This window comes from Octodon degus, unplaced genomic scaffold (genome assembly GCF_000260255.1).
Source record: "Octodon degus isolate 3935 unplaced genomic scaffold, OctDeg1.0 scaffold00132, whole genome shotgun sequence".
In the NCBI taxonomy this organism is placed as follows: domain Eukaryota; kingdom Metazoa; phylum Chordata; class Mammalia; order Rodentia; family Octodontidae; genus Octodon; species Octodon degus.
Genome location: NW_004524708.1, coordinates 6,347,133 through 6,370,087, shown reverse-complemented (window position 1 = coordinate 6,370,087; position 22,955 = coordinate 6,347,133). Strand labels below are relative to the sequence as shown.

General features: G+C 50.0%; 1 protein-coding gene across 1 annotated transcript in view; it reads left to right on the top strand.

The window, feature by feature from the left end:
* Grid1 (glutamate ionotropic receptor delta type subunit 1) overlaps window positions 1-22,955 on the top strand; it is a 719,620-nt gene that overhangs the window by 273,583 nt on the left and 423,082 nt on the right. The gene's annotated exons all lie outside the window — the stretch shown is intronic.

The following is a 22,955-nucleotide window of genomic DNA, read 5'->3' as shown; positions in this document are numbered from 1 at the left end:
CAGTAGCACACCAGAGTTGGGGAAGAACATCAGAGGCCCTGGCTGAGTGCCTGGATACTGGGGCAGAGGAAGCACCGTGCCTGGTGGGCAGTTCTCGTGTGTCTGCATGAGTATAGGTGGTGTCACTCCACTCCACACTGGTGACACTGACCCTGGGGGGTCCCTGGCTCTCTGCAGTGCTCAGAGAAGGGGAGAAGCTGGAAGATGAAGCATAGTCCAGCCAATGCAGAAAGGACAGGTTGCTTGGTTCTCATGGTGTCCTTTGGTGGTGGCCCTGTAGCCCTTGGCTTTGCCGTGAGCCTGCATTTGGTGATGGCAGCAGCTCTCACTGTCTTCAAGTCATTAGGCTTCCAGAAGTTTCTTGGACTGCTGGGCAGATCTTCCAACTAATGCTCTCAAGGCCATGGTCTGTCCCTTTAGTCCCTCTGCCCCCTTGTCTCTTCCTGCAGACACTGTGTGTCTCTGTGGCCTCCCCATTCTCGTGACTGTACCCATTCTTTCAGGCCAAGAGTGTGGGGTCTGGGAGGCAGAGGTGACTTTCAGGCAGCCTGACTGCCACTGACCGAGGAGGGACTCCAGGCACACAGACAAAACTGTCTTGTTCCAGCAGCTGGAGACAGTTGCTGGGAAGGAAGGGGGCCAGGGACTAGAGGAATCCTTTGCATGATTTGTCTGGAGCTCTAGCTGCCCCTGTTGTTGGGGCAGGGCTGTTTGAAGAGGTAGGCAGCGACCACCTGAAGAGGTTGGTGCTAGGCAAGTCAGTTGGTGGTGGTTGGTCCCTTGGCTAGGTCCCCAGGTAAGGCTGGAACTTAGCGAAGAAGATGGGCTCTTGGTAACAGTGGCAGGAGGTCAGATACTAGCAGAGGGTGGCACGCTACTGTCCAGGACTCGTGGTCAGGAAAGTGTGCTTTACCCAGGCTCCCACAGGCAGATGGCAGAGCTGGGAACCTGAGGTTTCTGGAGCAGCTGTTGGGCTGTGAGCTTCACGTAAGTGCTCTTGGGTCTACCCTGTGGTAGCTCTGAGCAACAAAACATTTCTTCCAGTTTGGGAAACTGAGGCCTGCTATGGTATCTGTTTCAGGTTATCTGACGAGGACCAAGGGGGCTGGAGTTTGAGCCTAGGAGGTGACGCCAGAGCCTGTCCTCCTTGGGGTCCCTGGCTGTTGCAGGCCCCTCCCCCGCTTCATCCCGGATCATCACCCCAGAGGCAGCCTGGCCGGGGAGGTTGTGGCAGGTCAGGCCACAGCTCAGGGGCCCTGGTGCTTCCTGTACCAACACACACAGGTTCTGCTCGTGCCCCATGGGGATCCAGGCTCTGCTGCTGTGCTGGGCTCATTCCCCTTGCCTCATGAGCCACCTCTGGCTTTTGACTCCATAGCAGATTTGCCTCCAGGAGAAGAACATAGCAGGATTCCAACCACAGGCCCAGCTTCCACCAATGTGTCCTGGACCCAGCTTGTCCCTCTGGGGAAAGCCTGTGCTGCCTGTGTGTCCTAGCATGGTACTTGCAGATGTATCATACTGGCAGCTTGAGTAGGCTGTGCTCAGTGTGTGTGTGTGTGTGTGTGTGTGTGTGTGTGTGTGTGTGTGTGTGTTTTGGTGGCTATATCAAAGTGTCACAGGCTGGGCAGCTTCAAGCACAGAACTTAACTATCTGGTGGTTCTCCACAGGCTGGGAGCCCAAAGTCAAGGGGTCAGTAGGGTTGCATTCTTCCAACACCTCTCTCTTTGGGTTGTAGATGACATCTTCCTGATGCTTCACATCATCGTGTGTGTGTGTGTGTGTGTGTGTGTGTGCGCGCGCATCTTAATCTCCCCCTTTCTAAGACCATCAGTGATACTGGACCACAGCTCCCTCTGTTACCCCATTTTAGCTTAATTGTCCCCGCAAATGTCCCTCCAGAAATGACACATGGACAACTGTGAGTTAGGGCTTCACCTTCTGAGTGCTGTGCTCACACTTCAACCCCAAACAGTGCAAATCAGCAACTCGGGGCTCCCAGCCCCACCCTACCCAACAGCTGGGTGTCCAGCCTTTGCCAGCACCTCACAGAGAGGCCCTGTTTGTCTGTCCCCTTCTCAGTTGACCTCAGAGAGAAGCGATTTCTGTCTTCATGAGCCAGCCAGTCTCAGTGCAGCATGTACAGCATCTAGGAAAGAGCATATTGGAGTAGTAGCAGGGAGGTTTATCGACCTCTTCCTGTGGACCAGACCTTGTTGGGGAGCTCAGCCCTCACACAAAGCCTGCACAATGGGGACAATTGGTGTTATTATTATTACCACGCACATTTCCGGTGAGACGCTGGCCTGGCATGACACAGCTCCTGGATGGCAGTTAGGATTCCAGCCTCCAAAGGCTTAGAGTGTCTGTCATGTCACACCAACTCAAGTGACTAATTGTCCTTAGCTCTTCCAGAGGCCAGATGCTGATTCTTGACAGTCTTTGTTCCCTTCTAGGAAAAGAAAGAAACCTTCACCAACACCTTTGTAGTTCTAAGCTGCGGCAGCAGGTTTGATGACTTTTCTAGCTGCTTCAAGTCCCAAGTTCTGTCTCAGAAAGTAGTATGAAAAGGGCACCTTTAGAATTCACTTTGATTGCATGCACGCTTTGGATAATATATCTGTAATTTGTGACATGTATTCTCTAAGCGAAATATAGTAAGCTGTGCTTCAGGGAACACACTGTGCTGTTGCGCTAATTAATTTGTCAAGTTGTGGCTAATTATAAAATGCAGTGTTGCTTATTTTGATCTGTAATGTAGCCTACATTGTTTTAACCACTAAACGGGACTGGCAGAGTATGGGGGCGTGGAGCTTTTCCTCTTGGCTGCAGAAGTGGTGGGCTGGGTGTCTGAGTTAAATGAGTCATGAGTGTGTGTTCCAGGAGGTCCTCATTGTGCCCTGTGAGGCTGGAAGTCCCAATGGGACGCTTACTGTGGGGACAGTAGAGGGTCCTTTCATTGGTCAGCTGGTGGATGCTCCCTGTGGATGGCAGTGGGAGGGGCTCACATGGAGGGACCAAGACCTTTGGTTTCCAAGCCCAAGAGGGAGTAGGAAGCAGGAGCAAGCCACTTCCTGTTGACCTTTGCTGGCTGTAGGACAGTGTGCTGGCCCTCTAGAGGGATGGATCTGATCTCTGGCTGTCATCAGGGCTGGCGATGATAGTCTCAGGATGCATATGGCTTGGATAGAGTGTGGGAGGCTAGCTTTTGAAGGTCACTAGTCTGTGGGTGACTCATCAGGGTGCAGAGATAGGTGTTTGGATTAACAGCTTTGAAGCTTGGTTTGCCAATGCATTTAGAAGGACTCCTTTGTGAGGGCCAGCTGCACAGAAACCAGTCACTTGCAACCTGTGCAGTTCCAAGCTGGAGCTCCTGGGATTGTGTACCCCGGCTGCATGGAGAATCTACCCAGGTCAGGGAGCCTTGTCTCAGAGTGAGGGCATCACTTGTCTGAGTATCATCTATCCATCATCTGTCCATTCATTTACCCACCAGGCCATCTATCTTGCCCTGGTAGGCTATCTTCTGGGGTCCTGGACCTTTTGCCCTGATTATCACTATGGGGCAGCATTGACTTTTGCTTCTTTGGTTTTCCTTTTCCACATTCAGATGTATGCCCCTTCTTATTCCTTAAACTGGCGGTGAAGTGTCTTCACAGCCCTGCCTTTTGTGGATGCAGCCAGGGCCACCTGAGGCAGACTGCAGGTAGTCTTCCAGAGCCTTAGCCGTATGCTCCTACCCCAAAGATTTGATGACATCAGCGTTCTGATATTTTTCCACCATTTCCCACCACTGTGTTATTCTCTGAGTTCCTGCTATTTTTACTGGATGTGAATCTCACTGTATAAATATCTGTTTATTAATATTTATGTGATATAAAGATTTCTTTTTTACTTTATGCTCATTATCTGTCTCTCTCCTGAACCATAAGTGTTTTGTGCCCTAGGACTTACCCAGTGCTTACCTTGTGTCTACTGTTAGCAGTTGCTCACTGAACTATTGTAAGCACCGAGTTTACAGCTGAGAGAGCACCTCAGGAATCCTTCCCAGACCTGCTCTGTGCTGCCTGTGGGCTTTGCCTCAAGACCCATGGTCTGTGGCACTTGCCTGGCCGTGTCCGCTCTGTTGCGACTCCTGAGCACCTGGCTGTGTGTGGAAACCCCACAACACACTCATGTGTATCCACTCTTGCAGAATTGCGAGAACACCTGATGAAATTAAAAGGGTGTGAAATGCTAGCTGTGGGACTTTGAGCTGTACCCTGAGGGGACTGGGGAGTTCCTCACAAAACTGTGCTTGTCCTTGTCTATGTTGATGTGACTGGAACCCTGGGTGCCCTAAACTACTGCTCCATGTTTTAAAATGGTTGATAATTTCTTCCTATGATCCTCTTGTTAGACCAGCTCCTATTTAGTCCCCTTACATTGGCAGTTATTAAATTTAATATACTTATAAAAAATAAAATAGACATTCAGGAATCCGTTTTTTTTTTGGGGGGGGGCAACATGTAATTAGCAAATCTTTGGAGCTCAGTCCTGCAGATCATTGAAGCAATAATTCAGTATGACTAAAGAGGAATTTAGAAAGTTCTGTGAATAAGAAAAACATATGTTAGTGTGGAGCTTCTCGTTCCAGAGAAATGAGCTAAAGTCTCACCATCTTCTGAGATGGAGGCTAACAGACATGTTAAAACAGTATGGATTAAATGAAGACTGCTAGTGAGAGGGTGCTTCTGTGCTGTCTTTCAGCTGGCCAGGGAGAGAGACCTTGGCCCAAGTCTGCCCATTGCCAAAATGCTCCTGCTTCACATTTCCTGAAAGTTGTGACTTAGATCCAGGGAGCTCTGTGTTCTTTCAGTATCCATCCATCCATCCATCCATCCATCCATCCATCCATCCATCTACCTAACTATTCACCTATCCATCTATTCACCCACAGCTATCATCCATTCACTGCACATCTACTATGTATCTGTTCAACTGTCCACCAATCCATCTGTCAGTCCATCCATTTACATACTCATCCATTCATCTACCAGTCTATCCATCCATCTATCCATCCATCTATCTATCCATCCATCCTCTATACCCCACCCATCTATCTACCCACCCATCTATCTACCCACCCATCTACCCATACACATATCTACATATCCATGCGTCTACACATGCAAATCACCTGTACATCTGCCCTGTGTATCCATCCATCCATCCATCCATCCATCCATCCATCCATCCACCCTTCCATCCATCCATGCATCCACCCACTTATCCATGAATCCACTTATATAACTATCTGTTCATCCACTTATTCATCCATCTATTCATGTATGCATTCATCTACTTATCCACTCATCTACTAGTCTGTCCACCTACCTATCTACTCATCCATCTACTCACCATTTCATCCTTCCATCAGTCCTTTCACTCACTCACTTACCTACATCCCCATATAACTGGTCATTAAGACACAGTGTGGAGATGGACACAGAGGTGAAAAGACAGACAAGGCTTTTGTTATCAGAAATTTATAGTCTAGAGAAAGGAACCAAAGAGAAAACAGATGATCCTAGTTGTAATTACACAATGGGTATGATTACTGTGGAGCTCCTAGAAGCCAGGTGAGCCAAGGTCTTATGATTGGAGGAGGCCTGGCTGCTTCCTGGAAAGCAGTGTGACACTGGGGATGTTTGCTTTGGCACTAGTCAGGCATGTGTGATTTGAGTAATTATGAGCAAGTCAGGGACCCTTTTGGTGACCTCATTTTCTCTAGGACAGAGACAGCAGGCTCCTCCAGGGTCTCACGGGTACTCCCTGTGATGATCTCAGGGAAAGGACGGGCAGAGTGGCTGCAGTAGATGAGTGGATATGTGAATAGCAGCTGGTGGAAAAGTTTGTTGTCTGTCATTTGTTTTATGCTAGGCTCCTCTTTGGTTGGTTTGTTTATGAAATACAGATCCTGTTTTAAGATATTTGCATGTCCTATATTCTGCTCAGACTCACTCACTCAAACATAGAATTTTAAACTCTCAATTCAGCATTCAAGCTCTCTCTTTCCCTGGGTGACTCACAGGGACATCTGTTACCTCTGTGCCATTAGCTGCATTAGTGCACCTATAAGTACCTTGTTAAAAAAAGTCAGATATTAACAACATAGTGGGAGCTTTGGGAGTTCTGTTTGATTACTCTGAAGGGTAAGTTTAAGTAATATAAGCTAAATTATAACTCTGAAGTTGTAAATTTGAGTAACTGTTCTCTGAAGACCTTTGTCAATGAATCCACGTACAGAACTCTAATCCTCATTTTTGGTGGGGAGACACCAGGGTAAATGGGGGTGAGAAGAGGGTGCAGGACACGCCCTCTCACCAGCACTTGCTTCCCTTCTGACGTGGAAAGCATGCGGTTAGCACTTTTAGCACTGGAGATGCATGGAGGAATTGGGTGCTTGCTGCTCTCAGGGGTTAGTTACTGTTGCTGTCCCAGTGGGCCATATTTGTGGGTGTAGAGAGCTGACTTTCTTACTTCTCTGGGGTCTGTGCAGCTTGGAGACCTAGACTCCAATTAAGAGGGCTCAGTGGCTCATTAGCCTGGGATCTGGGGAAGAAAGGACCAGGAGGAGCTCGTGGGTGGGCGGGTGGATGGGTCTTTGAAAATGATGTCTGTGCTCATCTCTTCTGCACCAACCCCTAGTCTTCTCTGACTGCTTTCCTTCCACCCAGCATCAGTCACACTAATGGGCCTCCTGTTGTCTGCTGTTCTGGTTTCTGCTCTCTGAGGAGCACGCCGCCGAGTAAGCCACCATGTGCTTGTGGGCCCTTAATAAATGTTTGATGACAATAATGAGATCATAGGCAATTTGTTACCATAACATTTATTTTTCACATTTTCCTGAGAAATGGTGTCTGTCTCTAGCTCCTCTGCTTGACTCAGGACAGTGATTTCATTTCCAACAAAGATTGGTGTCCAGAGAGCTATTCTTTGTTGAAACAGGGCAAAAGGATTTGGAGCTGCAGGGACTGAATTCATTTGAATTCCGCCTTCTCCACTTTCTAGGTATTTAAACTTGGGCGAGCTCAAGTTTCAGGGACTGAATTTCCCTGTCTTCTTGCAAGTATTTAATGGGAACCTACTGGATGCCAGCCAGTGAGATGTATCTGTGAGGCCATTGCTTCCTCTATCTTGTAGTTTTCATGAAATGAGGTGGGCACTGACTGGATAACTGCATAGATACAGATCTAGTGGTGATACCTGCTGTGAAGAAAAATAAAGATGAGAGGGAACTGGAGAGGGGTTGGGATCCTGTGACAGGGAGATGGTAGGGAGTCTTGGGAGATGATGGGAAGTCACAAGGGGGTACAAGAGTGAGCCACTGGGATCCTGGGAGAAGAGTGTCTTGTTATGTTCTCATTTGTGGGTAAAATCCCTGACACCCACAAAGTAAAGGAAGAAAGGTTTATTTGGCTCACAATTTGTAGAAGTTTCCATCTATAGTCTGGCAGCTCCAAGGCAGGACAACATGGCAGAGGGATCTAGCAGAGGAAGTGCTCATAGAGTGGGTAGGGAAGCAGAGAACAAAGAGAGGAGCAGAGGAAGGAGATGAACCCTCCAGGTCATGTCCCAGTGACTGCCTCTTCTGGTCAGACCCTCCTCCTAGAAGCAGTTAGCTGTCAGCTCCACAGTGCAATCCAGTTCCAGAAGTGCCTGGGAGCACATAAAGAAAGCTCTTGGGTGACTGTACAGAGAAAGTATGACAAAAAGAATACAGGCAGAGGGAAGAGTCAGAGTAAAGATCGAGAGGGTGCATTTGGCCTGATCAAGAAACTCTGGGGCCAAGGGCTGGGAAGACCCTGTGGGCCTTTGTAAAGAACATGAGAGTTTGTCCCAACATGCAAGCTGAAGCTCAAGGCTGATCTGCTATGGAGGACAGAGCACAGCAGAAGGAGGAAGGAGTTTCATGGAGAACATTATGGGAACCATCCAGGCAATTCTGAGAGTATTTGGAAGGCAGGTTGACCAAGTCCTTGGAGGTGAAGGAGTCACAGATGGTGCCTGAACTTTTGGCAAGAGGGTCAAGTAGGGCGTGACCCCTTGCTAAGGTGAGGGGAATGGGATGGAGGGGTGTGTTTGTTTGGGGTACAAGAAACTAGGAATTTGGTCTTGGGCCTGGTAAATTTGAGACACCCTGACACATGCATTTGGAAGCTTGGGGGATAAGGCTAGATTTGCTGCACTGGGATGGGGTTGGGCTGTGGAGGCCACCATGAGACTCATAGTTGCATAGATTCTGTGTATGCCTTGGTCCTGGATGAGGTGGCTGAGGGCTGGGTTGGAGGTGAAGAGTGGGATGGAAGCTGTTGTAGAGTCATGCTGTAGGCTAAGGTGGGAGCCTAAGGAGACTGGAGGCAGGTGGCTTTCCTGCCTCTCACCTCTCACAGTGCATGGGACAGTTTTAATCTTTGTGTTTCCAATCTGGAAGTCCACTAGAGGACCTGGGAGGGTTTTTCTTTCTTTTGTTATTTTGTTCCTGGTAAAGCAAGCTTTATTTAAGCATAGCCTTTCCTTGGAGATGAGGTGCTTGTCCATGTGTCCTTTCCCCTTGTCCTGCCACATGGCTGTTCAGAACCAAGAATAGATGTCCCATGGCTCCCAGTCATCCTGGCTGTTGTGTCCTGCATCCTGTTGCAGGAACTGAACAGCCCCCGTCTTGCCTGTGAATGTGTGTGTGAAGGTATCAAGGGTCCAGTATCTACAGAGCCCAATTCTCATCATTCCCACAATGCTCCAGGAGGACACTAGATTCCAGGAATGAAATCCCTGGAATGATGTTGGCAGGAAAGTTGGCATCTGTTGGGTGGACTGGCTTCCCTGAAGCTGCATGGTATTTTGGCGTCACCAGAGACCTTGGCTTCTAGCTTGCTGCTTCAGGGCCCTAGTAACAGCAACTTGCTTTGCATAAAAGTTCATGAACTTTCCAGAATGGAGGAGGCACAGTGGTCCCCAAACACAGTAACCAAGGAAGGAGCTCAGTTGACTGCAAAATTGGCTGTGAACCCAGTGTGACAGGGCAGAAGTACATGGATGTGATGGGTGCAGGCTCCACTGGGCCACTATTAATAATTATTCTCTAAAAGATGGATTGGATGGACTCATGAGCAGCACAGAGTCAAACACACCTGGTGTTTGATGCCAGCTCAACCTCTCATTAGTGTGATTGGCAACAAGTCCCGTCACCTCTGTGAGTCTGAATTTTCTTGTCTGGATCACGGGATGCTAATTCCTCTGCCTCAGTTATGTGAGGAGCAAGTCAGACAACATCTGCACGGCAGGAGGAGGCAGCACAGAGCCTGGTGTGCGCATGCAGCTCACCTGATTTCCCCTCTCTTTCCTCATCTGCATGCAGCCAAAAAGAAATGCGTGATGACAGTCGCTATAGGTTAATGCTAAGCAGTTTCTTAATGACTATTGTAATAATGTGAGGGCTGATTTTATGTCAATAAATCAATTAGGAAGCCAGAGTTGGGGGGACACAAAGCAGTGACTGATACAAAACAAAAGCCATGTGTGTGGATGCAAAGCCATCAGCTGCCACCATGATCAGAAGAGTCCATCCCAGGCATAGGAGGAGGAACAGCTCCATCTTGGGAATGCTGTGACTCCTTGGATTTGGAGTGATGTAGGTCCCATGCATCAAGTCAGATAAGCATCATCCGTGATGGCGCGGATGGAAACAGTGTGATTGCTTAGCAGCTGTTGAATGAATACACAGAATGTGGTAGGTACATCCATTATGGACTGTTGCTCAGCCATCCAGATGAGTGAAGTTTTGATACGTGCTGCAGCTTAGATGAAACTTGAAAACATTATTCTGAGTGAAAGAAATTGGATCATAAAGGACAAGTATTATATGATTCCAGAACTGGCAAATCCATCCAGACAGAAAGTAGACTGGGGATTGTCAGGTGTGGGGAGGGGGAATGAGAGAGACTGATGGTGCATATGGGGTTTCCTTTTGGAGCAACAAAAATTCTAGAACTCAATGGAGGTGATTGTATATCACTGCCAATGCATTAGGTGTCACTGAGCTATACGTAAGTGGTTGCAATAGTGGATTGTATGTGCTGGATACACATACAATCCACTATTGGGTTTGAAGGCAATTACAAGGTAATTACAAGGTAATCTGAGAGGGGAGCACAGGATCTGCCCTGGGAGCCTGTCCAGGTGGCCATCTGCCTCTGCACCGTGGTCTTTTTCCTGCCTCTGCTGCCCTGCCAAGCACCATGGTCCGGAATGCTTTAGCCAGGTCCTCTCTTCTTGTGTCTTCACCGTGTGCTGCCTCGGTGATGAGGTGGCATAGTCCCGTACAGACAGGCCCCTGCGAGTGTGAAGGGGTCATCTGTTTTCACCTGTCACACAGCAGGCTTGGGTAGATCTAGTATTCAAACCCACTTTAGGGATCTGCCACCCCAAATGCCTATCTCTTGCCAAGATCTATGCTCACTGCTGTTTACGGAGCGCTTAATGTGTGCTGTTCCCCATGGTCAGTGTGAGCAACCTTCTCACTATTTGTGTTCACCTCTTGCCCTCTCTGCCTCGTGTAGGGTCTGGCAAAGGGTGAATGCTGATTGGGTGTGTGTTAGGTGCATGGCTGGCTTTTAAAATCAGGGTTCCTGACTTGTGGTGCATGACTAACACACCCAGGGGAATGGCTTTCTTTGACAACCATTAATAGGAGCTATTTGGGCAAGATGAATCCGACATCTCACTTCTCAGAGCAACGCTGGGAGTCACAGCTTCGGCTTGGCAGTTACAGCTCATCCAGCAGTTGAGAATCACTTCTGTATTCAGAAGCGGACATTTCTGTATTGTAAATTTTAAAAATTAACAAACTCTTAAAGGATTGGTGCACTTCAAGTCATGGCAGAAAGCAAGCAATCCAGTGTCGGCAAGAGCAATGTGTGTACGTGTGTATTTCAAATATCACCCATCAAATGCAAGCATATGTCGGTAACCCACCATCTCTATGCAAATACTGTGGTGTGGTGCTTGTATCCCAACAAACAGTGTGGAATGTATATACATTATGCAATAATAGAGATATTGCACATATGTTACTTTGAGCTAATTGTCATCAAAAGCCTGGGCTTGGGCGGGCGGGTGTTGAGTGTGTGAGCCATGCCTTTGCAAGCTGGAGGTGGGTCCGAGTGGAAGTCTTGCTGCAGTGACAGTAGGACAGCTGTGTGGCCTGGGGAGCAGAGGGATCATCATATTCTGGGGCAGAACCTCAGAAGCAGAGTCCTTGGGGCGGGAATCTGGCTTTCAGATCTGCAGTCCCCAAGTTCAGCTTTACCGGGGCTGGGGGAGGGAGTGGGCCAGATGTGGTCTGAAAGGTGAGCTATAATTTCACTCCTGGGCCGTTCATTTATAGTGGGAAGTGCAGCCTTCCCAGGGGTGAGGACGGGTTGCTTGCTTCCCCATTGTGGATCCATTGCAGAGCACAATTACTGGATTTTTTCTGAGTTTGAAACCCAGTCCCGCCACTTACTAGCTCTGTGATGCCCACAGGAAGTGCACACCCCTCTGGCTCTGTCCTCCGTATAATAAGATAATGGCCCCTGTCTTAGGGCTGTGGTTGAGACAACTGTGAAACCACTTGGAAGGAAACTGGTGAGAACAATGCGCTGTGCAGGGTGGGACCCTTGACCATGGCTGCTGCTGCTGAGGGGAAGCAACGGGGCAGAAGCCCACGCGTCTGCGCTCCAGATGTCAGTGGCTGGGCAGTGTGGTCGGTGCTGTCATCTCTATAGGGCTGGGCCTGCCCTACCCATGCAGATACAGGGACAGGTGAGCTCCCATTATCTGTGCTGAGGACCTACCCTGTGCCATGCACTGGCACTTCTTAGGCGTTTTGTTGCTTCGCCCCCTGCAAACAGCGAGGGCTGTTATTTTCAGTCTCAGCCAGTAGGAGCTATGTGCCTGGCTCACAGCTGGTGACAGGGAGCAGGATCAGGGCCGGGCCTGCCTGAGACTTTTCTGCAGCTGACTCCTGCAGGAGGGTGCTTCTCCCTAACAGTGCTGGCCATGTGGACATCTTTGCTTTTGGAGCTCCTTTTGCTATATGCTTTCCGTTGATGACAGCAACTTCAAGGCACTGGTGCTGTTTGGGGTTTGTGCTTATCAGGACTGTTTTACTGGGACTGCTGCTTTCAACTGGCCCAGGCTGACTTTCCTGGGATTAGCTTAGTGCCAAGTGTCCTGGGACATGAATGGTGCTTTAGGATGCCCAGCCTTGCCTCAGCTATTTGGTATTTATCTCCTATGTGTCTCAGCGGGTGTGTTGCCTCCTCCTGCTAGGAAACACGTGTCACCTGCCTGCCTTGACCAAGAGCTAATGACAGGCCGGGACAGGGAGAGACTCTCTGCAGAGCTTGTGGCTGTGCAGCCATGGGGAACCAGCTGGGTCTCCACAAGGCAGGCTGTACTGCATCCAGGCCGAGCAGTGGGCTCAGGACAGGGGTGCCGTCCTTACCAGGTGTGCTTTCCTGGCAGACCCCGTGCCGCCGTGGTCTTGTGATAGCTTGGGGTTGAACACCATGTACCACTTGGTGCATCTTTCGATCATATTTAGCCATGCGTGTTTTGGGCTGGCTGAAGTTGTAGGCATGCTGCCTGGGGAAAAACAGATCTCTTTCCATTTGCTGTGTGACAGATGAGAGTGACAGAAAAGCCTGCGCACTCTGTCCTGCACACGGTGATGGCTGCCTGGGGGTCTGGGTGCCAGCTACTTTATTACCTTTCCTCTCCTCTGCAGTTCTGAGGTAGCTGGCACCAACTGGCTGGGGGATAGCAGGTGGAGGTGGCAGAGGGGAAGTAGACAAGTGATCATGTAGAATGCTAAGCATGGCCGGGTGTTCCAGGCCACCTCAGGCTTCTGGTGGGGCTCATCCTGGGCTGCCTGAGCCAGCCACTGCATCCCTGGTCCCATGGCCCATGGTCCATCACAGCATGGAGACGCACTTCCTCCTCACCTCACTTCCTCACTGGAGGGTGATCCACTAGGGACATCTGACTGCTTTTCTTTTGTCTCAGCCACCTGCAGACATAAATGGCTGTGTGTGTGTGGGGGATGGTAAGGATGTATGCCCCAAGTGTTCATATGTTGGGGGCCTGGGCCTCAGCCCAGTGAGATTGAGGGGAGGTGGGACCTTTAAGAGGTGGGGCCTAGTGGGCGGACCTCAGCCAGGCTCCTCCCCCTCAACGTTCTATCTGGCCAAGTGGTTTTTCCCTCTGTGAGTCCACTGTGATGCCACCTGCCATAAGGTCTGCTGAGTGACCAGGCCTGCTGGGATTATTACTACCTTTTTATATACTCAGCTTTTGGTCTGGCCTCAGTGAGATACAGTGAGACCCTGTAGTAGATAGCATGGAAAGGGGAATTCACTGGAGTCATGCAAGGGGTGGAGGTAGTGGGACTTGGGCAGGAGACAGATGTGGTGGAAAACACAGTCTGTGACAGGGACGAGGTCTTTGCTTGCATGGCTGTGTAAATCATGGGCATCAGGGAGAACAAGGAAGGCTGAGCTGGGAAGGAGAGGGTGGGTGCGGCTTTGGGTGGCTGACTGTATAGTTGCACGGCATCTGCAGGTTAGAATCTGGAAAGGAGGGCTGGAGAGACCATGGATATGAGCAGGTGGAGCCCGAGCCAGTGTAGAAGGGGTGGACACAGGCAGTGGGAGTCAAAGGTGTCCTTGGAAGTGCTTGGCTTTTGGAGCTGTGGGCGTCCTGTGAAGTTGTGCTCATCAAGTGCTTGCGGGCAGGTACAGGTGCTGTGGGCCAGTGAGCTGCTGGTGATTGTGATTTTGCCTCCATTAGTCTTCCCAGCCCATTGTGGCCACACATTTGGCCTTCGGAGTGGTCAGCATTAGCGCCGGAGGGAACCTGACTGTCGGCTGCATCCCTCAGCGAGAAGGGAGACCCTGAGGGAAGGGGAGAAGTGGCAGTTCCAGGGTGTAGGCCTGAGGGCAAGGGCTGGCAAGGGAGGCTGGAGGCCTGGTGTCCACAAGCCCATGAGATGGTGATTAAGATGTCTCATGGATTCCCCGAGTGGTGGCCCTGGTTTGGGCTCTGGTCTCTTGACAGTCTTGAAAGTCTTTTTAAAAAGGAATTTTGGGTACTACTCATTCACCAGTAGACGAGTGGTCTTGAGCTGGCCTCTTCCCAGAGATCTTGGGCATCAGAGGAGCTTGAGAGCTGTGTGAGAACCCCTCCCTTTACTCACTTTGAGGTTGGAGGGTGATGACCACTGTGGACGGAAGCCTTCACTGGCAGGTCTGTGGGCCTCCTGGCTTTGTGTGTGGCCCTGCACTATCCCACATGGGAGCCACCCGCTGCAGGTGACTGTTGAGGCCTGGAAGTGTGGCTGGTGCTATGGGGGACCTGAAATTTTAATATTTAATTTAAATTTAGAAGCCTATACTTGCTTCAAGTATGAGAAAAATTGTAGATCTGTTTGGAACCACTTGATTAGGTTTCTACTTTTCTAAAGATAAATTTTGCAAAATCTGCAATCAGAGCAAGTATTTCTGATGAATACTTGGCATTTAGATGGATGCATGTTGCAAAACATATAATACATGACAGTTCAGAATATGGTATGGATGCAAAATATCTTACTAATAATTTTTATTGATTACATGTTGAAGTGATAACACTAGGAGACATTGGGTTAAATAAAATGTGGTATTCAAATTAATTTTATCTATTCCTCTTTGCCTTTTCACTGTGGTAACTAGAAAAAATTTTAAACTGAAAGTGTGATTTGTGTTACATTTCTGTCAGACAAAGCTACTCTCTGCAGCCGAGGATGGAAGCAGTAGCTCACCCCAGCTGGACCTGAGCTGGGGAGTGCTGGTCAGCAGGTGTCCCCATCTGTCCTTGGGCACACTTGTGGGCGAAGCGTTGCAGAGCTCCTGGGGACCCCAGCTCAACCTCTGGCCTAAGAAGCCAACATACCTGGGCTTTGTTCAGAGGTGACACGGTGCACGGGAAACCTTTGCGGGTTTAAACCAGACATTGACCTTAGTGTGAACACGAGGCTTTGGATGACAGTGCTGTGCCCATGGGGGCTCATCAGTTGTCACCATTCACCGCTGTGTTTTGGGAGCTGAGCATGTGAGATGGGGATGGGGATGGAGGAACACGGGACATCTCTGTATGCATCACCAATTTTGCTATGAACTTAAGACCATTCTAAATATCAAGTCTATCCCCCCCCCAAAAAAAAAAGTTACACACAGAAGAAAAGGATAAGCAAAACAAGACAGGAATGCCTGCAAATAACAGATATCTGAGGGTGTCATTAATGTCTTTTTGCAGAAAAGCAATCTGCTCTGTCAGCCCCTCTGCATGAGGCAGGTGGCGGCTGCTCCTGGCCCTTCAGTGTCCTGGGGGCTGTGCAGAGGCTTGGGATCACTGAGGAGCAGCCTCGAGAATCTCCTCAGGAATCCAGAGAGTCCAAGCAAGACAGAGAAGGCCTTTTCTTAACTTCACTCCTGCTGGAGAGATCCAGACCTCCAATCAGACCCCACCATTATGGGCTGAGCCTCCAAGCTTTGATCATGGGCATAGTCTTACACTGCCAGTGGCTCCCAACACGTGTCCTCCTCCCACACAGCCTGGCCCAGGTTGAGTGGACCTCATTTGAGAGTCGAAAAAGACCTCAAGAATGGCTTGCCGAGTGGTTTCCAAGACTTCTGGGGGCCACTGATACTCGATTTCTTCATCTCTGTGTGTCACTTAGGAAAATACACCAAGCGTAGGGTATTTGCCCTTTTCTCTGTGCCCTTTAGACATCAGTAGGATATATTAGTTAGTTAACATGAGGCTCTGGATCTAGTTGTCCCCGAGCCCAGCCCACAAGGAGCCAGTTGTAGGACACTGCAGTGAGGGCCCTGGCTCCCTGGGAGTCTTCATTTGGGGCCCTTGCTGTCTCCAAGAGCCCTGAGTGCTGTGGGACCAAGAGTGATGGCTGTCATTTGCAAGTGCTGGGGATGGAGCTGTTCGTGCCGAGTTCTGAAGCCCTTTCTGCTGCTTTCCCTCATTGTTCACATCCTCCAACTCCTGCTAACAGGCAGGAGAGCAAGGCTTAAGGGCCTTTGGCAAGTTCTCTCAACAAGCGGGTTGGCACTCAGCTGGCCCCCATGTCCACAAGTGCAGAGAGGCGTGCTTGGCAGCTGGGTGGCCCCCGGCTCCTGCTCACCTGGCACACACGCCCATCCGGCTGTTCACACCCAGGGGCTGTCCTATCATGGAGAGGGCATCCAGCAGCCACCTTGGCTTTGCTGCTTCTCCCATGCCAGGCTTTGTCCTTGCCCCTGTGCAGCACCCCATGCCTGTGGGCGGGCTGCCCTCCACCTCCTGAGGTACACTGATTTGTGTCCGCAGCCAGGCAGCATGGCTCCTCGGTGGCTCTGCTCGGGATCAGACGGCCTCATTTACTGCAGTCCATGTGTTGCCAGCGCTCCAAGGGGAGTGTGCGGAATGCTAGATGAGCTCCTTGGAGGTTGCGCAGGAGAGGTGTTTGTGCTATAAATGGGTACAAACGGAATTTGGCTTTGGGTGATGTATGACGTCTGTCATGTTTTCCCCCCATGGTAGGACAGTTAGAGGAGAGCTAATTTATTTCAGGTTGGGGCTTCCTAAGTCTTGGGTGTGTTTGGGTTGCTGTTTCCCCCTGTAGTCACTGTGGCAGAGCTGGCAGCGGGCCTGGTCTGCCAGAGAGCTGGCCTGGCCACCAGGCTGCTCGGCTTGGGCAGCCCTGATCTGGGGATGCCTTCCCAGGAGGACACCTGGCCCTGACCCCGCCCCAGTTGTGCATTTACCTTCTTTTGTTCCTGCAGACCTGGCTTGGACCAGGCAGACCTTGGCTTGTATCCTGAGGGGGTTTCAAGGCAGCCCCAGGCTTCCAGGCACGTGCTCCTCTGGGGGGAAGGCTCACCTTGATCACAAGCAATTTTTTGTCTGACAAAAACCCCATATCCTGGGATGTCTAATAGTCTGATGCCCAAGATTAGGCCTTCTGACTGTGCTTCGTGGTCTAGATATTAGAAGTTCATTGTGGATGAGATATGCATATTCTCTTGGAATTACCCAGATGCAGAAAAATATTTGGTTGTATCTTGAGGGAAGAGGTAGAAAATAACATGGTGTTGACATCAGGAGTGTGGGTCTGTGGCCAATGGAAATCAGTCTGCCACTCAGCTGGGGTGGGGGTGGGGGCTGGGAGATAGATGCGTTGCTCCTTTCAAGGTCGTGGGCGGGTGGCATGTGTGGTCCCAGCCCTGTGGCTGTCTGCCTAGGGCTCAAGGCTGTGGTCCAGCAGGTGTGGGTACCTGCAGTCATGTGAATAGGCAGAAGCCAGCTGTGCACACTGGCTTAGGAACTGAAGGAAGAACTCAGAAGGGCTGGAATGACAGGCAGTTGTCAGGCTGTGAGAAGCTGTATATGTGGTGCAGTATAGTCCCCAGACATCTTGGCACGGATGCCACCTGTCTTGTATCAGTTGTTGATGCTCCCGAGGAGCTTGTTTTCTCTCTCTCTGTGGGGTTATGGGAGGCCAGAGAGTGAATCCTGGCTTCCCCCACACCTGCTGTGGGTGCTCATCAAGTTCAAACCCACCCAGGTGCATTGGGGGTGTTTCAGGGAGTGCTCTCCATTCCAGGGCTTGGCGATGGTTCTCTTTCTCTGAGCTGCTAGGTGAGAGGCCTCTCACCAGGGAGGTGATTCTCCAAGAACTCCTGCAGGAGTGGTGCAGGAGGGAGTGGGCAGCTGCAGCTGCTGAGTCTGAGCTTGTAGTGTGGGATTCAGAGACGGTGAGGCCATGCCCGGGCCCAGCTGTGGGGACAGGACAGCCTCTTCATCCTGAAACGAGTTCTGCTCAGGCACTGAACACCCACCAGCATCTCTGCTAGCTCTCCTCTCCCTCTTCCGCTCCCTCATTGCTCAGGGGCTCTGCAAAGCCCAGGGGGGATTTGTCTCTTTGTCACCTCCTCCTCTCTCCTTCCTGGAGTCTTGCGCATGTCTAGCAGACATTTGCATTGTCAGGACTTTGATTCATGGCAATGGTTCAAAAGGTGGAGGACACTGGAGTCATCAGTGGACAGTGTGGCCCTCTGGATTAGATGTTGCCCTTCCATGTCTGCTCCTTGTCTTGGGCCAGTGCAGCAATGGGCAATGCCCCGGCTGTGCCTGCCCATGGATTCCAGGAAGCCTGGCTGGAGAATTCCCACTTTTGTAGACAAGGTGGGACAGTGTGTGGCCTGGTGCTGTGACCTGCCCTGCAGGCTAATAGTTGTAGGTCCACAGTACAAGTCAGTGGTCTAGGACTGGGTCAAACTTGCACGTCTACCATGGAAACCTGTGGTCCTGCCCACCCCATCGGTTCTACCTTTGAGCCCCTGCTGGGTGCCCAGGAACACACCAGGCCCCTGCAGAGATGCAGAGAAGAGAGGGGAATAGGGAAGGCAATAAGATCTCCTGAAGTCATCCACATGCCAGGAGCCTCATTTTTGGCCATTATTCCTGTAGATAAATAAGACAGTAGAGCCTCAGAGACCTCTGAGTTATTTTTCTCCAACAAATGTCTCAGCCCTGTGTGTAAGTGGTGGAGTGGAGGCCGGGTGCAGGGACAGCCACCCGCAGGCCCTGTGATCCTTTCCCGGTCCGCTCAGAGGTCTGTAGTTGTATAGGCACAGCCTCTTCCTGGGGTTTCTGACCCTTTCTCTCAGGGGTTGGCAATTTATTCCCAGCAAGTAGCACCCAGTTAAAGTTTAATGAATGAATGCATGAGTCAGTGCTGGAGTCCAAATGCTCCAGGCACTCTGTCAGAACGAACTGGAAAATGGGCTCTGATTCCGAAGTCTGTGGTCTCCCAGCCCTGTGGTCACAGCCATCACGGGCTCATTGTTCTGAACAACTGTGGCTGCCCATCTCCACTTCAGAGAGGAGCCTTAGAGACACAGACTTTTCTAACCCTCACGTGGTTACACATGAGGAAGGCATGCTTCTTCCAACTCCTCAGCCAGTGTTTGTTACTCAGGCCCTGGGGATTTGGAAACAAAGATCTCTGATGCTCGCGGAATGCACATGTGTTCAGCCTACCTCCTTGTTCACTTCTCATCATTCAGCCAAAGCTTTGGCCCTTCAAAATTCTCTTCCTCACCAGCCGGAGTCCAGATATAAATCGGGGTGACTTCCTATCTCTGTGGTGCCCTTCAACACAGAGCTCCCCCCACTTCCTGCCCCCATCATTTCTGTCTCCTCTTCTGTCTTCAGATTCCGTAGTCCACTGGGTTCCAGCTGTTCCTCTTTCCAACACCAGCTTCCCTCCCTCTCCATGGGCACCTTCAGGGTGGGATTGCAATGGTCGGGTCAGCCCTTACCAGTGAAAATAGAGATGTTAAGATGCTGGGTGGCTCTTGGAGTCAGGCCTACATCTGGAGAAATCAGATCAGCAAGATGAGCAACCACTAAGGGAGTGGAAACCCAGTTAAATCCACTCACTGGTGGTTGGCTTAGGACATGGGGCTGCAGCTGACCTTGCTGGAGCTGCTTCTTCCTCCCCACCACAGCCCTCGGGCTGGACTCGGCCATGCTGCCACGGTGGCAGAACTCTCGTGGACATCTCTCCTCTTTGTGCCACTTTCCTCAGGTTTGGGGGGCAGTGTTCTCTGGAAGTCCTAGAATCATCCCCAGGGGATCCTGAGGTGACCGCAGCTGCCAGGTGACCTTTAGTGTATGCAGTGTGTGCTCCTTTCACCTCCAGTGCTGATGCGTGGATGTGGGTTGGGAGGGAGAAGTCCATGTGGTTAGGGCTCAGAGGAAGTGAGGAGCTTCCAGCGGCTTTTTTTGTGACTTCAGGACCTGACTAAGTGTGACCACCTCTGAGCCACTTCTACCTGATGGCTGAAGGTATAGCAGGGTAGTGTGTGAGACGCACATACCCAGCTGCTTTTTCCCTTGTAGCGCTGAGCTACATCCCCTGCCTTTTTTACTTTTCTATTTGGTATGGCAGCTTGCTAAATTGTACACCAGGACCATGAACTTGTGATCTCCCTGCATCCTTCTGTCAGATGTGTGTGTGTGATTATAGGGCTGCACCACCATGTCCTGCCGTGCCCAACATCTGGACTCAGCAGGCCTGGGAGATCCAGTCTGTGTCAGGCAGGTGAACATGTGCCCCGAGATGGTTTTCACTGCTCAGCGTCTCCCCCAATGCCCGCCCCAGAGTCAGGACAAGTGAGAATATTATTCACCAAAGAGGGCATAATGTGACCCTCATACCCGAGAAGCCTCTGGCCTGGATGCTTTAGTCTGACGGCATGTCCAGGCATTCTGATGCAATGGAGTCATTAGAGTACTGAGCTACAGGGGCTGAGTGCCAGGCTGCTGTCCTACATGTGGGCAGCTTTTGGTTTTTAGGATTTCAGCTTATCCGGTGAGCAGATTGGAGCTGGCGACCCAGTATGGTGTGTCTGACCTCTGTCTCTGGGCAAGCTTGCCCTGTCCTGCCTGTGCATTAATGAACCTAGCTTTGGAGAACAGCATCTTGCTTTTATTTTGCAGAATATTTTCTGATGAACCCCTAGCACCCTGCTTCTACAAACATTAACTGACTCTGGAAGGCTCCTGTGCTTGCATAAAAGTTATCTTCTACCATATTTATAAGTTTCTTACGGCGACACTGTGTGCCTGCTAAGTTATGACATCCTAGTGTGACGCTGTCCCTGTGCTGGGCCAACAGGATGAACTACTGGATGATCAGGTAGTCAGATTCTCGGGCCCTGGGGCTCAGAGTGGGAATGTCGGTAGGGCCCTCAGGTCCAGTAGTCAAGGTTTAGTGCTTCGCTTTCCTGGAGAGAGCAAAATGCTCCTATTACTTTTTAGTTATGTCCTTTGATGGAATGGGGGAAATATGGACAGGTCAGTAACTGTGCCAGTTGCTAGGGTGTGTATCAATTTGATCCAATAAAGAGATCCTATCAATAATGGTCGACAGAACTGAAGTCACCACTTGAATAAGTCCCGATCCAGGGCACGCTCCGTGATTCTTTCTCTTTTGCATCTGCCAATCTAGAATGTTACATAAGGATGTGATTAGAATCCTGTGCTTTGTGCCTTTTAGGTATGTAAAGAGGGCTCTGATTTCTCTAGGGACACAGTGTTGCTTTCATTTTGTGATTCTGATAGGCAGAGGGACATGGTTCACGTTTTGTCCTTTCTGTCTTACAAGTTGTTACTCAGGTATTAGGGAGTCATTTGAGAATTTCATCTTATTGCTGAAGATAGCTATTCAGGAAATAGAGATAAAGACTGCTGAGTAGGTCTGAGGTCCAACTGGAGACTGACTAGGGTTAAATTTTGCTTTTTATTTGACCCTCTGCAGTCCTTCCCTTGACGATGAGCTGAATCAGGAGTCTAGGAGTCAGGATGAGCCAAGACTCAGCATTCAATACTATCCAGAAGATCAGAGGATTTCCTTTTCTGCAGGACATAGCTACCAGGATAAGTACTGTCTTAGACCATTCAGGCCACTGTTCAGGGTGCTGAATGCTGGGCAGCATTTAAACAGCAGATATTTATTTCTAAGAGTCCTGGAGGTGGTAAGTACCAGCAGATTTGGTATCTGGTGAAAACCCACTTCCTGGTGCAGGGAGAGCAGCTTCTCCTCAAATCTTTACATGACAGGATGAGGAGTAGGATGTTAGCATAGGAAATTAGGGGAGGGGGATAGAGACATTCAGACTGTAATAAATAGCTCCAGTCTCTTTGAGGAAACCAAGCAGGATAGTCATGATGCTTCGTGGCGAGGCACTGTGGGGAGCTGAGGCCCAGGATTGGTCATTCAGGGAGCTCAGATGAACCCCTGATGTAGGGCACACTGAGAGGCCCCGTGCTGCTGACTTTGCCAGCCCAGGCCTCTGAGCTCAGGGATGTGAGTGCTACCCTGGGCCCCGGCCCTGCTCCAACCTCATTGAGCTGGGTGGTCTCCAAAGACCAGCTACTACAGCATTTTCCATAAATGTTAGTACCCTCCTTAGGCCCTCTGGACAAGGCATGACCAAAGTACATGGTGAATGTGTAAATTTACAAAATTATTATAGTAAAAGATACACAGCCAGAATCTTCCTCCTCACTGCGAACACACTTCGTTGTTCTTGCCTCCTTCTGAAGGAGCTCTGGAAGCCCTCTTTTGTGAGTGTCTTTAGTTGCTGCCTTGACGTCCAGAATTGATTCAAAATGTTGACGTTTCATTATCATTTTGACTTTCTGAAAGAGCCAGAAGTCATACGGTGCCAGATCCAGTAAATAAGGTGAATAAAACCACACTAGTTTTTTTTTTTTTTTTCCTTTTTATGAACCTGCCTTTTCTTTGGATGGTACTTGGAAGCAGCATTCCCTGTATTTTTGATTATACCTTTTAAAAATTCTCCAGAATCACTTCAGAAAGTGGCAAGAACCAGGAGATAAGTATGTTGGAGGTGAGGGGTTGTTCTTTGAGGGATATTAATGGCAGTGTGTCTCTTGCTGTATAAGTTTGTAAAAAATTAAACTTGTAACATACATTTTTGGATCAGCCCTGTGTTAACACTTGGTAGACAGGGTTGCCATTGGGAGTATGGGTGGGAGGGGTGAGGCGGCAGATCTGCGCTACTGTTGCTTGGGTCTTTGAACTGCTTCTTCTGCATGGTGTGCCAGAGGTGTAGCATCTCAGACCCACTTGGAGTTGATCACTGAGTTTACATCTCTGTAAAAGAGCTGAGCAAGCAATCTGAGCCACTCCCAGATGCTCAGAATAGGATACTGAATGTAGACTCAGGCAAGTGCCATGAAGGTAGTGTGTTTGAACGAGAGAGAGAGAGAGAGAGAGAGAGAGAGAGAGAGAGAGAGAGAGAGA